This window comes from Protopterus annectens, chromosome 7.part0 (genome assembly GCF_019279795.1).
Source record: "Protopterus annectens isolate FY-2018-M chromosome 7.part0, PAN1.0, whole genome shotgun sequence".
NCBI classification, from domain to species: Eukaryota; Metazoa; Chordata; order Ceratodontiformes; family Protopteridae; genus Protopterus; species Protopterus annectens.
Genome location: NC_056739.1, coordinates 1739356731 through 1739373297, shown reverse-complemented (window position 1 = coordinate 1739373297; position 16567 = coordinate 1739356731). Strand labels below are relative to the sequence as shown.

Sequence of the window (16567 nt, the reverse complement as noted above, 5' to 3'; positions counted from 1 at the left end):
ACAAAAACAACTTTGTTAAAGTGCAGGCAGTAAAATAAGTGCAATATGTAGCAGAAACAAGGTTTTTAAATCTATTTTTATATGATATATTAATCTCATTTAATGAAGCTTCCACATAGGTTCCATCCATTAATAAGACATTCATTCCATTTAAATAATTCCCTTTGTCCATAACGACCACACCACTACCCGTATCTGGCTTCATTATTTAGATGCTTGTATCACTAGCCAACTCCATTAACAGCTCTTCCTCTACTTTAGTCAGATTACTTACATATTTTTTATCTTTTTGTTTGTATACCTGCCTTATATCTTTCTCACATACTTTTTCAAAAACCCTTATTAAGTTGTTCAAAGGAGGGTTAAACACACTAGGCTTTTTTAGCCTATGCACATGTATTCCAGATACATAATCATTACCATTAAACCACACTTTTAAATTCAATTTACGTGTAAAACATTTTAACTCTATAAGAGTATCAGCTACCTTCCCCCTTCTACTGGGGACAAAAGTAAACCCTTTTGCTAGTAAATTAATGTGCTGTATACCTAAAGCCTTACCAGAATAATTGTACACTTTAAAATCTTTTGCTTCATTAATATTATGGGTAGAGAAGGGAGCTTGTCAGTTGGATCCGTAAGTCTGAGGTATGTGGCCGAGTTGGATTCGAAGTTGGACCTGTGATCCATACGTTGAGGAGGAATGAAAATAGACAGCACAGATGCATAGTTATGGTGAGTACATAACTTTAAATTATACTCAGCATAATTAACACATTCTATGCAGGCTTATAGCTCATTTAACAAGAGCATTGAAGTCTGTGTTGTTTTTCCAGAAAGGATTGACATCTAGAAGTATTTTAGAGGCAGCAGCTTGGCCGTCTGTACATATTGTTAACAAAGCACTACAAACTGGATTCTTTCTCCAGGTCTTGAACAGGCTTTGCCAGGATCATACTCCAGGGGAACCTGCAGTTTTAGTAATTGTCCTCTTTCTTCTTTATTCATGTATGGTAATTTACACATATAGCATAAACTACTGTAGTGGAGGTCCATGTACTGAACATAATACAGTTACGTGGGTAAACTTACCATAACAGTCTATGTTCTAAAGGATCACTGTTACAGTAGCCGTCCCTCAATTCCGCCCCCTTTTTTCCTTGCTAGCCAGGGTGTACTTATTGTCACTTTCTTGTATATAGTTGACTTTTGTTTCCTAGCATAAATTTTCAGGGCCCTTGCCTCCTTTCTAGACAAAACAAAATGTTTTGAAGAAAGTAGCTCTCTGACTATTCTTTATATGGAGACCTAAGTGCTCTCCTGGCAGTTGGAGTGCCTGGAGAACTCCCAAAGCCCTGTGAAGCTCACTGGTGCAGAACAGTAGGGAACAATATACCTTAGGCTACTGCAGCAATGATCTTAGAACATCTGCCATTTTGTTAAACTTACTTACACAACTATGCTTTCTGGATGGACATGGTGAAGTCCATTCTTCCGTGCCACTAGGAAAGGGATTGTATGTACTCAGTAAACCTTCAGGATGCATATCTGCACATCAAACTTGCCAGAGTTTCAAGAATGTTTCTGCATTTACAAGTAAGAGCCAGTCATTATCAGTATAGTGCCTTGCCATTCAGCCTCACCACAGATACCAGAGGGTTCATCAAGTATATTTCTGTGGTAAACAAAACAGTTCAAATGATGTATTCCAATGGATAAAGTATCTCTCTGTAAAACCACAGAAGTATCATAAAACAAGAGAGGCAACAAACACAGCTAAGGTGCAAATGGGTTTTAATAAACTTAGTGAACTAGCTTAAAAAAGTAACCACTTTCACATCCTAACATGTGCTTCATCAGACTTCAAACAAACCAAAAAAGAAATCCAGGCATATATATAAACAATTCAAATTCATAACATCACTAGCAATTAGCAATCAGCCAATCGGCTGAAAGATCTAATCAAGTGCTAATCCTGTGAGTATATCAAAAAACAACTAAATCACACCTTGCTTAAAAAAATCTATAGGCATTTAAAATGTACATAATAATATTCAGGGATTATGTTATTCTTTCGGCTTTTCCCAGTTAGGGGTCACCACAGCGGAACTCCGATCCGCTAATGATTGGCAGTAGATTTTTACGGTGCCAAGGTGTCAGCTTGACGCCCAAACTTCAACAAAGGCACGCCCATTTACGCATGTCTTTCGAGCGCCACTCAACCGCGGGGAGGGCATACAGACTCCACACAGAAGGCGCTACAGCTGAGAATCGAATGGGAGAACCTCTTGTTATGAGGCAACAATGCTACCGCTGCACCACCGCAGTTTCACACATAATAATACTCAAAATCGTAAAACAGTCTATAAAAAATACAATTTATGAACGTTCATGAAACAGCATCTAAATTATAAGCATAAAAAAGCAGTAATATTGCCATCTAGTGGCTATGTGATAAAAATGTTGATACATGAAACACTAGCCTAAAAATATGTATGAAGCAATACATTATCACAACCAGTAGAGGGCACTAAAATATCTTGTCTGTTTATAAGATGCCAGCTATTCATTCATAAAATTAAAAAGAACGAATTCCTTACCTACACACTACCCACACTATAAGCAAATTAATAGATATATCAGTCAAATAAAATATTATAAAACAGATGCAAGGCATACATAAAAAATATGCGCATTTTATCTTAAGTATCACTGAATATCATTTTAAGTGTTTCAAATCTCTACTGGCCAAGAAAGGTTTTAGTGTTATTTTATCATTTAACCCAAATAATTTATCTTATTTTATCATTTAACCCAAATAATTTATCAGCCTGTAATTTTATAATCCATCTAATCTCACATGTTTCCATGATATTCTTTATATCAACTAATTTAAAGCTCCTAGTAGTGAATTCAAGTACCAAAAAAGAGAAATTATGATCCAAACTGTTATTATGTATGTGTTTTGATAAAGCATTACTCTCATCCCGAAGTAAATATTGTGGGAAGAAATATCCAGGGAATTGTTATGGCTAGGCTTGTATAGGCCCTAGGGCCGATAGCCTAGTACCAACCTATGAACAGTTATTCGTGGCTCAATCCCACTCACAGAATCATCATAATTTTCAAAAGGTTGAGTTATTATGTCAAACTCAGGACATACACTGCTTAAAACATTACTCAAATTCGAATAAAGGTTGTAAACCACATTTTTATCATATGTGAACTCATCGCTTTATCAGTAATAGCACCTTCAGATACGTAGGTCACATTATTTGTTAAATAATCACTAGTTAATTCATTTGCATGAACAAGTCCCGCATCAGCGCTATTAAATGCATTATCATTTGTAACACTTACGACATTCATAAGTGCCAAGGCCATGTCCATTAATTGATCCGCTGCTGACTCCGATTCCTTCCATTTTTCGGTCTGGCCCCTTGCACCGCATAATCCCTGTACGTTCTCCCCGAAAAATGGGCCTGCTGTTCTTTTCCTCTCAACCTCTCGGACCGCCTCACTCCATCATCCATTGAATTAGACTGCTGTGGGGACGCATACTTTGCTCATGATGTAACCTCGTCTCTGAGGTCACTTCCTCTTCTCCACTCAGCTCACTATTGGCTCCTTCACATCCGTTGACCTGACAACCTGGTGAAAACCGATATACCTTCTTTTTAGAGTGCTCATTTATATCTCTTTTGATTTTATTCATCTTCCGCATATATATATTGGCACAGACACTATCCACACTGGCAAAAACATTGGAATAATTGATCTGATGACGATCAAACATTAAGTTACTCTTAATCTGCTTATTTTTCTCATCCAATTCCTTTGATAATTTATCCATTGCCCGAATATTGTGTTTGACCATGAGTTTCATGAGCTCAATCCCCATCCGGTCATAAACCAGGCAGTTCATTCAAAAAATCGGAGTTACCTTCCGCGCCATTTGGATATTTCCATATCCATAAACCTTGCGGTATCTGCTCCAATTCATTATTCCTCTCTGGGTATGCTATTTCCATTTGTAACTTCTTAAAGGCCAACATATCCTTTTCAAACTGCTTCAGTTTTTCGGCAGAAGTCAACAACCCTTGTTGGGCCAATACACCACTCCCTTTTTCAAAGTAAATGTCAAAACCATTGTTTTTCCAGTTTACCGACTTGTTGTTATTCACAGCCTTTGCCTTATTAACTGAATTTTCCACATCACCTGAATTCAAGTCAGTGCTACCTGAACCGCCTGTTCATGTTGGGAATATTGTGTTGGCTGGGTCAAAGGGTAGCCTAAGCTAACAAAAATATTACCCAAACTGGTTGGTTTATCCATCAATGCTTTAATTTGCATAGAGTGTACAGCCAACTGCTTGTTGATCTGCTCTAACAACTCCATAAGGTCACCATTAGTAACTGACCCTTCCATTGCTGTGCCACACCACAACAAACAAAACGCCTCCACAAAAAACAAACTCTAGAACAACAAAATCACAGCACAGCACTGAAGGAACACAACTTTAATGATCAAGTTAAGCACTTTCTTCCCACATACATAGGGACTTCCTCAGAACAACATTAACAAAACCACCCAGCCTTTAAATAACACATCAATTAATCAATCAATTACACTATAATTTAAAATTGTACATTGAATTCAATTAAATAATTAAGCATTATGTACACACTTAATGCCCTATCAAAAAAATTACACACACTTATAAGTATGTTAAAACATAAAGACATTATCCTAAAATGTGTTTTAATTTTAAAACACATGAAATTGCCATAGCCTCATTAATACCGGGATACTCAGTTGCATTTAATCACAGCTGCCATTTTAACTCACTTAAATCCAGGTGTGCATCCATATTTTTCCCTTGTTGGTCTTTTACAATTTGTTGTATTATTAAGAACTTTAATACATGGCCTGTATATTCTTCATGCTTAATCGGGGCATTGGTCATCCTACCATGTTTAATATCCAAAATGTGTTCTGTAATTCTATTCTTAATAAACCTACTGGTTTTCCATGTATAAAATATGGGGCAGTTTTGACAGGAAGAGCAGAAACTAACTGGGTTGGCCTTCTCAAATGTTCTCCCTGGATTAGGTAGTATGAGGTAATGACACTAGACTGGGAGGAGTGTCTCAGGTCAAATTTACAGTAGGGGCGGACAACTGCAAAGCCACCAAGTTATATATCACACATTAGTTGACTCATAGCCTTCCTCCAGTTAGCGTAGTGTGAAATGGCAGAAACACTCACAAGTTAACTTCTTAAGTAACAAAGTTCAAACCTGAAACAACTTTAAAAAAAAGCTTGAAAGAACCAATGAGGTGCTTACTCCAAGCCATAGTCCAGGTAACCCCAATCAGCCAATGACCAAAAACAATTCGCTCTCACTGAAATGGTATACTGGCTTTGGCTAAGCTATGATGGCCTGGAACATGTGCTCAGACACACAATCTCTACTAACAAACAACTAGGCCCAAAACACAAGCCTGAATATGGACAATGCTACACTACCCACACTACTTAGGTAGAAAAAAAAAACTGCAGAAATGTTTAAACAGATAAAGTATCAAGGAGACTCTAGAGAATGCTTTTAACTGCAAACAAGTTATATGATACACTCCTTAGCAGGAAATCAGAACAAACAAACCCAACCAGATGCTTAACAATTGTAGAAAATTTCTAGTTAATACCTCACACACAGTGAAACTAGCTCGAAAAGTATATGCAGGCAATAAAAGTGCTATAAATAACTCATAAAAATAAGCACAAAAACAGGATACTTAATGTTATATATCACAGATTAGCTGGCTCAGAGGCCTTCCTCCGATTAGCTCAGTGTGATGGAATGTCAGTTTGATGTAATACATCACAGGTTGTCTCTCAGCCAACTATTGATTTTCGACAGCTGTTATTTCGACAAAAATAGCTTTTGCTATTTTAGAGGATCGACATTCTGGTGCCGATCATTACGTTTTCGATAACATGAGGTTACGATAAGGTGATATAGATGCGCTTCGCCCACCTTTCCCTCAAGTTACTAAAACCAGTCATCTGTTGTTCCTTCATAAGTCGTTTTATATTTATCCTAACCTTATTTTTTATACTCCTCTCCCCACTAAAGCCCCTTTTTTCCTACTTACTGCCGCCCATTTTTTCTACACTCCACTTCCTTTTCCTCTGCTGTCCTCCTGACCAGTCTTCTGCACATCAGTCAGTCCCCCTTCCTTAATACAAAAGTCTCTCTTGTCTCTTCAAATTCTCTAAACTGTCTTCTCCTTTTCCTGCAACTACTTTACATATCTCATTCTTTTCTTTTCCTGTTCTCCTAATGCCCCCCTACACAGTTGCTGTTGTTGCTGTCATATTACATCCCAATCATAGTCCCCTGTAAACCTGTCATTCTAACCATGTCCATCATAACCTTCTTTAACTCTACCACCTTTACTCTATCTTTCTCCTCTTCTTGTAATTGCTGTCCCACATTTTCCATCAAAACTTCTCATTCTCTAAGCCTGTCAATATTTGCACCATACTTACGTCTACAGTATATCTCCTGAACTCAGGCAACCCCATGCCCCCACATCATAATGTTGTTTTATTTGCTACTGTTGTATTGTATATCCTGTATCATTGTAACATATTTCTTATCTGTATGTGTTAAATGTGGAGCTTTTCTCCCTGGGCCTCCACTGAAAATGGGTTCTTCTGGCCCAGTGGATTACCCCGGTAATCAAATGCAATAAATAAATAGATAAATACTGCTGATGACTTTATCTATAAGTGCCTTAATAAATTACTAGTGACAATATCATAATCTTTACTACGTCTTACCTGCTAATCATTTCACCCTAGCCTACCACTTGTCCAACATCCCATTTATCATAGCCTTCAACTCCTCCTAATTTTGCCTCTTTATCTCCTCCACTGTACGGTATACCTTAATTCCCAAATACATCTTCCCTTCCTTTAACCATGACAATTCTGCTTGATTTTGAATTCCTTTCCCCACCTGTATTATTAGAGACTTCTTGGGATGGAACACTAGACCTGATTCTTTACCAAACTCCTCAAAAATATTTAACTCTTGATGCAACATCCCTTCTATATCCTCCAATAATATACACTCATCAGCAAGTAGATTTATACTGCTTCCTATCCCCTTTGTTCTTCAACTGTCACTTGATCTGATGTTATCCATGTCTTAATTCATCACCACAGAGTCTTGGATCCAACATTGGATCCGAGCCAGCAATATTCAACAGATTGATCCAAGGCTCTGGCTCCTCCTCCTCCCATAATGCCCTGCTGTTGTCTAATCCGGGGTCTGGTATGATTTTTTCAGACTGATCCCTTCCTCTCGGCACTTTGGCTTTTGATAGCTCTGGACAGGTATCATCTCATTTGCAATGCTTTTTTATTATCTTTCTTAGTTTGGTAGTTTTCTAGTGTAGGGTAGTCTAGTTTTACAGTTTTGTATAGAGTAGATCCCTTCCCTCCCATTAGTTTAGTTAGACTTGTGTGTGTGTGTGTGTGTGTGTGTGTGTGTGTGTGTGTGTGTGTGTGTGTGTGTGTGTGTGAGACGGGGCTTTAGCATCCTTTTTTCTTCTTTCAGCCATTATGGTTTTAGTTGGATAGCTGCTGTAACATTAGTAGTAGTTGTAGTGTGTTACACTGTCTGATAGACCTGCTGGGTTTAAAAAGTGCTCCTCGTGTGGTCGGAAAATGCCTTATTCTGATGCGCACGAGGAGTGCGTTTATTGACTGGGCACTCCACACCTGGAGGTTGAGTGTGACCTTTGTGCTGCATTTAACCCCAGGGGGGTCCTTTGATTTCCACCTTGAAGGCTTCCTCTACTGACCCGAGGAGGAAGACCCCCTTCTTCTCATCCAGTTCCCACCAAGAAACTGCAGCTATTGAATCCTGAGTCCCCGGAGCTGATCCAACCCAGCATGCCTTGGATCCAAGGTCTTTGGAGCTGAGAGCTGTGGAGCTTTCAGTCAGATCCAGGTCATCTCTGGATCAAAGGCCCTTGGATCCGGCCAAGTTGGGGCCAGCCTCAGATCCTTCTGGTTTGTCGGATCCATCCGCTGAGCCTATTAAGCCTTGGGATCCAACAGGGTTGTCGGATCCAGTCATAATCTTGGAGGAGCCTGCAATCCCTTCCACCTCCAAAAAGAGACCACAGTCTGCTCTAAGAGATCAGATCCATTCCCCAGAGCATGGCAGTAGGACAGGGAGGTCTTCTTCCAAGTCCATCCATTCCTGTTGCTCCTCTAGATCTTCTAGGAGTCTTCTGCCCTCAGACATGGACAGGATGATGATGAGTTTTCTTAAGGCCTGGACAGAGTTGGGTCTTCTGGTTTCTCCTGCCCATCTGACCAGGGGAACCCCCCCCCCGTTTCTCTTTCTCCTTATCCAACCCCATTGGGTTTGGATTCTAGGGACCAGGAAGTTTGCAGCCAGATTCCGATGAGGCCAAGTATTCCCCCTTTCTCATCCCTGTCGGAGTCCCTGGGTTATTCTATTCTTCCACCATTGGAGTGGGGTGAGCCCCATGCCAGAGTTTGGACTGATCCCTTCCTCTTGGCGCTTTGGCTTTCAGTAGCACTGGACAGGTATCAACTGGGGGTTGTGGGGGCTGTTTCCAGACGTGTCCCTCCTCTCCGGGGGACTTCTTCCTCAAATGTCAGAGACAGGCCTGCTTCCAGCTCCTCAGCCTTCTGGGTGGTAGAGAGGACCTTCTCCAGGTCTGGAGTCTCCTCTGCCACACCTCCGGTTCTCTCCCGGCCTCTCTCTACCTCAGCTGGTGAGGCCTCACATCCTGTCCTGGGACAGCCGTCCCGATTGAGCCTTCAGGGGGTTTCCTCCCCTCCTCCCCTCTGCGAGTCCCTGTCTCTTCTGAGTCCTCCCCGGACCCCCTAGTGGAGGAGGTTCATCATAAGAGAAAGTGCACGATGAGGCACTTGGACTCCCCCACGGAGTCTCTCACTGAGGATACATACCTCGAGGAAGGAGATGGGTCCCCCCAGATCTTCTCCCGATGATGGCTCCTTTGGAGGCATCCTTGAGCACCTGAAATAAAAAGGAGGATGGTCTCCCCAACCCCCATCTTCGGAGGAGTCCATATTTCTGAAGTCCTATGGGACTGGCCCGTCTACCTCCTGGATGTCCCCCACTGCTGACAAGTTAGTGGATCTGATCACTAGCAGGGCCTGGAAGGAACCGAACATGGTGGAACCTGTTCCAAAGAGGACTGAGAAATTCCCTAGTCCCCCTGGGAACCATTTATTCTGGAGCAAAGGAGTACCAGTCAATGCAATTGGAGTTGCCTCCCCCACAAAGAAGGAGCTAGCAGAGCTCCACGGTCAATATCCCGAACAGGGAGTCTCGGGCAATAAACCATTTTGGGAAGCAGGTCTACACCTCAGGTATCTTTGGACTGAGGGCAACTTAACTATTTGGCAGATTTTATCCACCTCCAAAGGGATTTGGTTCAAGAGCTCTCCACCTCCCTTGCAGAGTTATTGCTGGTGGAGAACCTCAAGCAGGTGTATCCCAAGCTTGCCACTCTGACCTCTCTCACAAATTCCTCAATGAGACTAATCTCCAGTGCTGCGGAGGCTACCTCTTGAGTTGCTAGCATGGACATTGCCTTGCGGCGTCATGCCTGGTTATGCTTGTGCAGGTTCGTGAATCCTTTTAAGGCGTCGCTTACCAATGCCTCCTTTGATGGTTCCACTCTCTTTGGACCTTCCGTAAAGGACACTTTGACCCACAGCGAGCAGAAAGGGAAAATTCTGTCTGCAGTAAGAATCAAGCTTTTGGCCCCCCAGAGGTCCTTCTCAAAGACCCAGTGGGGAGCCAAAATAGCTCAGTTGGGAGAGCGTTCAACTGAAGATCTAAAAGTCCCTGGTTCAATCCCGGGTTTCGGCATGGAAACCTTTTGAGATTCCTACTTTTCAGTTTGGGATATGGGAATACATATGTTATAACATTTGAACTGGAACATGTGTGTACATGTGTATTAAAATTGAAGGTAAGGTGTATTGGAATCAATGAAAATGTGGTGAGCTACATGAATAAAAAGAGATCGCTGTGATAAGTTCATCTCTAAAATGACCAGTATTTAAATCATGCTCTTGACCCCTTTACCAAGATTAGAAGTCACTGAGAGAATGCTAACATGGGAAAGTGGGAAGAAATAGCCAGGGAATTGTTATGCCAGGCTTCTATAGACCCTAGGGCCGATAGCCTGGTACCAACTTATGAACCTATGAACTAGAAAGATGTGGTTCCGTAAGGAGCACTGTCCCTTTCAGGACACTCCTGACGAATCCTCTTCCAGAGGCAGGGGGAGAGGTTTCAATGGACAACGATGCCCTCATGGCGGGGGTCCGCAAAATCAGGGCTTCAAGGAACCCTTCCCTGAGCAACCCTACCAGCACTCCTGAATCATTGCCCAGCTGCTCTGTACTGGAGGCAGTCGGGGGTCACACTTCCCTAAACCCACTAGCCTGGACGAGAATAACTGAATCAGTGGGTGTTAAATATCCTTTCTAGGGGGTTACTTCATTCCATTTTCGGAAACCTCTGCTGTGAGAACGTATCTCCACAACATTCCATCCAGTCAGAGGGCGTTGGCCCTCAATGAAGTTCAACAAATTCTTCTAAAAAGAGTCATCCAAGAGGTCCCAGCAGGACAAGGAGGGTCCGGTACTTATTCTCGCTTCTTTTTAGTGCCAAAGGAAATGTGGGACCTGCATCCGATTTTGGATCTCAGAAAGCTCAGTCAGCTCAGTCTTTAAGTTAAGAAGTCAAAGTTCCGGATGGTCACTGCTTATTCCATTCTGCCCCTCTTACGCAGGGATGATTGGATGTGCTCAGTAGATCTCCAGGACGCCTACTATCACAACAAGGTAGACAAGCATTCCAGGAGACATCTTTGCCTCTGGCTAGGGGCCGGTCATTACCAGTTCAGAGCCCTACCCTTTGGTCTCACCACAGCCCCCCCAGATGTTTACCAAATGCATGGCAGTAGTAGTGGCTCACCTGCATTTGCAGGGGTTTCCAGGTCTTTCCGTTTCTCGATAGTTGGCTCCTCACAGCACCTTTGAGGCATTGACTGACTCAGGTGATTCAGTATGTACTTCCCCTCTTCCGTCAGCTGAGTATAACCATCAACCTTGAAGAATCCAATCTGATTCCCACACAATGGTTGGAGTTCATAGGAGTTCAGTTGGACTCCATGCTGGAGATTGCAACTTTGCCTCTACGCAGAATTCAGTTGATACGGGATCAGGTCACACAGATTTGGAGCTGCCTCGTCCCCCAGTTCATTTGGTTCTTTGGGCTTTCGGTTCCATGGCCTCGGCCATTCTTGTTCCTCTGGCCAGGTACCACATGCAGATGTCACAGTGGACTTTAGCAGTCCAGTAGTCTGCTCTTCTTTTCATCCCCTGTCTATGACCATAAAACTGACGCTTGTGTGCAGACATCACCTCCAGTGGTAGCTTCAGTCACAGGATCTCTCTCTAGGCAGGCCCTTCTCTCTCCCTCTGCCCATGGCCACAGTGACCATAGATGCTTTCCTCCTGGGGGGGGCATTTTTGGGGGAAGACCATCTAAGGCACTTGGTCCCCATTAGAGACCAAGTTACATATAAACATTCTAGAGATGAGGGTAGTTCTTCTGTCATTGCAAGCCTTCCAGGACTGCCTCTCTCTAGGGACAGTTGCTATCCAGACAGACAACATGGTGGTCATCTGGTATGTCACCAAATAAGGGGGAACACACTCTTACCATTTGTGAAGAGAGGCTATGAGAGTGTGGGAATGTGCTATGTCCTCTGGCCACTTCCTTACTGCAATGCACATACCCGACGATTCCAATGTGTTGGCCAACAGGCTAAGCGTATTAGTCTTGAGTCTTCACAAGTGTCTCTCAATACTTCAGTGGCGAAACACATTTTCGACCATTGGTGTCAGCCATGCTGCAGCCTTTTTGCCTCTCCAATCAACCACAAATGCAGAAGGTAGTTCACCCTGATTCCCCCCTCAGGAGGAGTCTCCAAGGGATGCTCTAGTCCACGATTGGCCTCCAGGTCTCCTTTACGCAGACCCTCCTGTTCCCTTAATACCAAAATTTCTGCAGAAAGTGCAACACCTGAGGATGTCCCTTATCCTCATTGCCTCTTTCTGGCCTCATCAGCTATGGTTCCCCTTCATCAGGTCTCATCTGAAGTATCCGCCATGGATACTAGATCCCCTTCAGGATCTGATTTCCCACCTGTTCAGGGTTTCTTCTCCCAAACCTTCAGACCATTCACCTAACTGCATGTTTCTCCAGTTCTAGTGATGATTAAACAGTCCAGGCTCACTTCCCCCATTAAACACATTGTTTTGGCCTCCCAAAAACCTTCTATCAGGAAAGTGTACAGCAGCAAGTGGAAAAGGTTTTCAATCTGGGCTAGGAGCTGGAATCTGGATACCTTTTCTGTTTTGGTTTCAGATATACCTTTGTTCTTGTCCTCCCTTTTCCAAGAGGGAGCATGTTTTTCCACGATTAAGCTTCAGTTGACGGCAATTTCTAATTTACACGAGGGCTCCAAACCTGCCTTTTCATCTAGACTTTGTAAGGCATTTACAGAGCAATGAAAAAGTATTTTCCCCCTTCCTGATTTCTTATTTCTTTGCATGTTTGTCACACTTAAATGTTTCAGATCATCAAACATTTAAATATGAGACAAGGATAACCCAAGTAAACACAAAATGCAGATCTTCGTGTTTCACTGTTGCAGTCATCACATTTGGGTTATCCATGCCAGGGTAGCCCTCAGTCGGCCCGAATACCAGAGGCTTAATATTTCTGCATTGGTTGCTGTCGCTTCAGGACTGACATCAGATCATCAGTAGTATAAAGTAAGACAGCCGACACCATTACATCAGTCTTTCTTGCTGAGGAGCCCGAAGCAGAAGCAGTTTGCACGGGTGACTGTCGGCCACTACCTAAGTTTCGTTTTCCAAATTGAAGTTGAAGTCTTCTAAAGCTAAGTAACCTGTTGGGGATCCTTTTTTCTTGCTCTAACCAATGTCAGAAAAAGTTAACAACTGTCTTGCCTGTGGAAAACAATTACCACACCGAGACTTTCATTCTTAACTGCGTCACTTGCTTAGGCCCAGATCACGATGTCTCCCACTGTCACTTTTGTGCTTTGTTCAACCCCAGAACTGTATGTGGTTGGGACCTTATTGTAGCTAGATATTTTCATTCTCAGTCCTCAATTTCTGATATGGCTTTGGTAAGACATCCGACATCAGATCTTCCAAGAAAATGTAAGGATAAAGACAGAGACAGACTGCACAGGTCCAAACCTACCGACGACACTTCCGTTAAGCTAGTCTTCAGTTCTCTGGTCCTCATTGAGGCCCTTTCACAGCCCCTGATGCCCACTTCTGTGGATTCACAGGCTGCTACTGGGACCCTTTCGGAGTCCGATATGCCGCAAAACACTTCATCGACTAAGGATCCTGCAGTTGTCTCTACCTTGGATGGGTCCAGAGCCGCTGAGCAGGCACTGGCTTCCGAGGAAGTACTTCGCACTATCAATTCTCGACACAAACCAACAACTTCTTTCACGTCTTCTGTTCTTTCGAAAACTTACAAGTTTCTAAGACCCAGGGTACGAACCACACCCAAGAAACCGACAACCTCATCCCAGGCACCTGCTTCCTTGCCTCAGACTGAAATGCTTAAAATGGTGGAAGACCTTATAATGTTGATCAGGGGAAGCTAAGCTACCCCTTCCAAAAGAAAAAGAGATTTGCCCCCAGTAGTCTTATCTGAACAGGAGTCCGATGACTCCAATGCCTCTGAATATGAAGACATGCAACCCCTCTCTGCTTATGAGAATTCTGATGCAGCGGAATCCATTCCTTCAGCCTCTCCACCCGAAGATTTTTCCTTTGGGGAAACACTTCATACTTTAAGGGAGCATTTCCAATGGGAATGTTAGGACTACCATCAGTCTAAAAAGAGACTCAGGGAAATTTTTAGAGCTTCCACAGCACAGACCCCTGGCCATTCCTCCTGTTGTGGATAATGTTTTCATGGAATCTAGTTTAACTCCTGACACCCTCCCTCCCGCTCCCAGGAAAGTTGACAGGTCTCACAAATTTCTTTTCAAAAGTCATACTGCTGACCCTGAGGTCATCTCCCAAGGGCCTAAGGGAATTAAAGCAACTTCTGCTAAGAATACCACCCCTTCAGATAGGGATTCCCGAGCTTGTGCAGAAAATAGAGTCGCAAGACTTAATGCATTCTGCAAGTCAAGTAACTTAAGCACACCTTACACTGTGGTTTCGATGCCCTAGAAGCATCTTGCAGGGCAGCAATCACTGGGTCTGTCCTTAGAAGACATGCTTGGCTTAAGGAACATGTCAAATCAAAACTACTGGATGCACCCTTGCACAAAGACAACTTATTTGGCACTAAGGCAGAGGAGGTCTTAAAAAAGATGGAAGAAAAAGCTAAATCTATGCAGACAGTTAAGGATTTCCTGCAGGTACAGCCACCCAGGTTCAGTAGGCATTGCCCCTCCAAACACTGGTCCTTTCCTGCCCCCTCCAGGTCATTTCAGCCCAGACCCCATGGAAACAGACCCCCCCAGGCAACAGCCACAGGGAATGCAGAGATCAAAGCAATGGAGTACCTCCACTTCTAAACCAGGGAGTGCAAAGCCACCCCCTCATGGTAAGAACTCACTATGACTCTACACTTCCACCCCTCCCTCTACCCACCTGCACTTGCCCCTGGGAGGAAAACTCTCCTTCCACACAAGCACCTGGGCCACCATTACCAACAACCGCTGGGTCCTCAACATATTGTCCCAGGGATACAAATTTTCTTTCCATATTCTGTCAACCCCAAAAGGTTCCCAAATCTATCTCCAAAGCAGTGGGCAGAGGCCAAAAAGCAAGTCCTTTCCCTGCTCTCCATGAGGGCAATAGAGCATGTTTCTGCAGAACAGATAGGCCAAGGTTTCTACTCCAGGCTCTTCCTGGTACCCAGAAAAGAGGGTATCTGGTGCCCCATCCTCGATTTATCCATTCCAGACACCTTCCTGTTGATACCAAAATTCAAAATCCTCAACCTTCAGCAACTACTACCTATGCTCTCCAAGAATGCCTGGCTAGCCACCCTAGACCTAAAAGAGGCCTACCTACACATCCCAATCAGGGAATCATGCAGGAAATATTTATGTTTCAGGGCAGGATCTCTGCACTTTCGGTTCTCTGCACTTCCCTTTGGCTTATCTACTGCTCCCAGAGTTTTCACAAAATGCCTGGCTCCTGCCATTGCTTTTTGCAGGCAAAGAAATATTCAAATTTACCCATACTTAAACGACTGCCTAATTCAGGCAGACAGTCAGGAAAAGCTGCTCAAGCACCTGGCCTTTGTAAAGGACCTGCTGACCTCCCTAGGGTACACTATCAACGAAAAGAAATCCAAATTAGTACCCACCCAAATAATTATATTCCTAGGAGCAAGCCTGGACACAGCATCCCAGATGGCTTTCCTTACACCAGAAAAGCAAACTTACCTGACAGCCTATTTCTCAGAACTAGCCACTAGACCCCAGTTATCCGCAAGGAAAATCCTGCAAGCTCTGGGGTTCATGACATCTTGCATTCTACTCGTTCCATATGCCAGAGTGCATATGAGGAAACCTCATTGGTACCTAAAAAGCCTTTGGTGTCAACACTCTCAAGACCTGGAAACTCTTATACCAATGATACCTTGTCTAAGGAAAGATTTTCTTTGGTGGGCAGCAGCATGCTACCACAACAAGGGGCTACCCTTCTCACCACCCCACGCCACCCAGACCCTCACCACAGATGTATCAGACTATCCAAAAATCACACAAAACCGGACACTGCTGATTATCCAAAACCTCCTTGTTTATTAAAACAACAAATAAACTAATGATGAGCGCTTTCGGGCCTCTGCCCTTCATCAGACAAAGCATCTCACATAAACTGAACATTTAAAAACACACATTATCCAGTGGGAAGTCAGTAATAAACCCGCCTATTCTTGAGGGCGGGCTTCATAGGAATGACATCATTGAGCCCAGGGCTCCTATGTGCCATGAGCTCAATAATCCATCTGGATTCAGCTAACTCTGTTAGCTGTTTGATGTCACCTCCTCTTTTGCTCAACTTCACATTTACTATCACCTTAAACTTAAAACTGTGCGTAGGGTTGGCTTCCAAATGTCTAAACGGTGCATTATGTATATCCCCATTCCTAATTGATGAGAGGTGCTGTAGAATCCTCACTTTGAACATGCAGTTAGTCTTGCCTACATAAAAACTTGTGCAGGACTGGCACTCTGCCAAATAAACCACATCAGTGGTCCTGCATGTAGCTCTCCCTTCAAATTAAATGATCTTCCAGTTAGTGGATGCATAAAGACACTTCTACTATCAATGTGGGCACATGCCTTACATAGTCCACAAGGAAAAGTACCCTGTTTTGTGATGACCAGG

The 16567-nt window shown here is 43.2% G+C and overlaps 1 protein-coding gene and 1 non-coding gene across 2 annotated transcripts in view; both read left to right on the top strand.

The window, feature by feature from the left end:
- Nucleotides 1-16567, top strand: part of VPS33B (VPS33B late endosome and lysosome associated) — a 2132768-nt gene that overhangs the window by 2010958 nt on the left and 105243 nt on the right. The window lies entirely within an intron of this gene.
- On the top strand, nt 9881-9953 carry TRNAF-GAA. The gene has a single exon. It is a non-coding gene; the product is annotated as a tRNA-Phe (tRNA).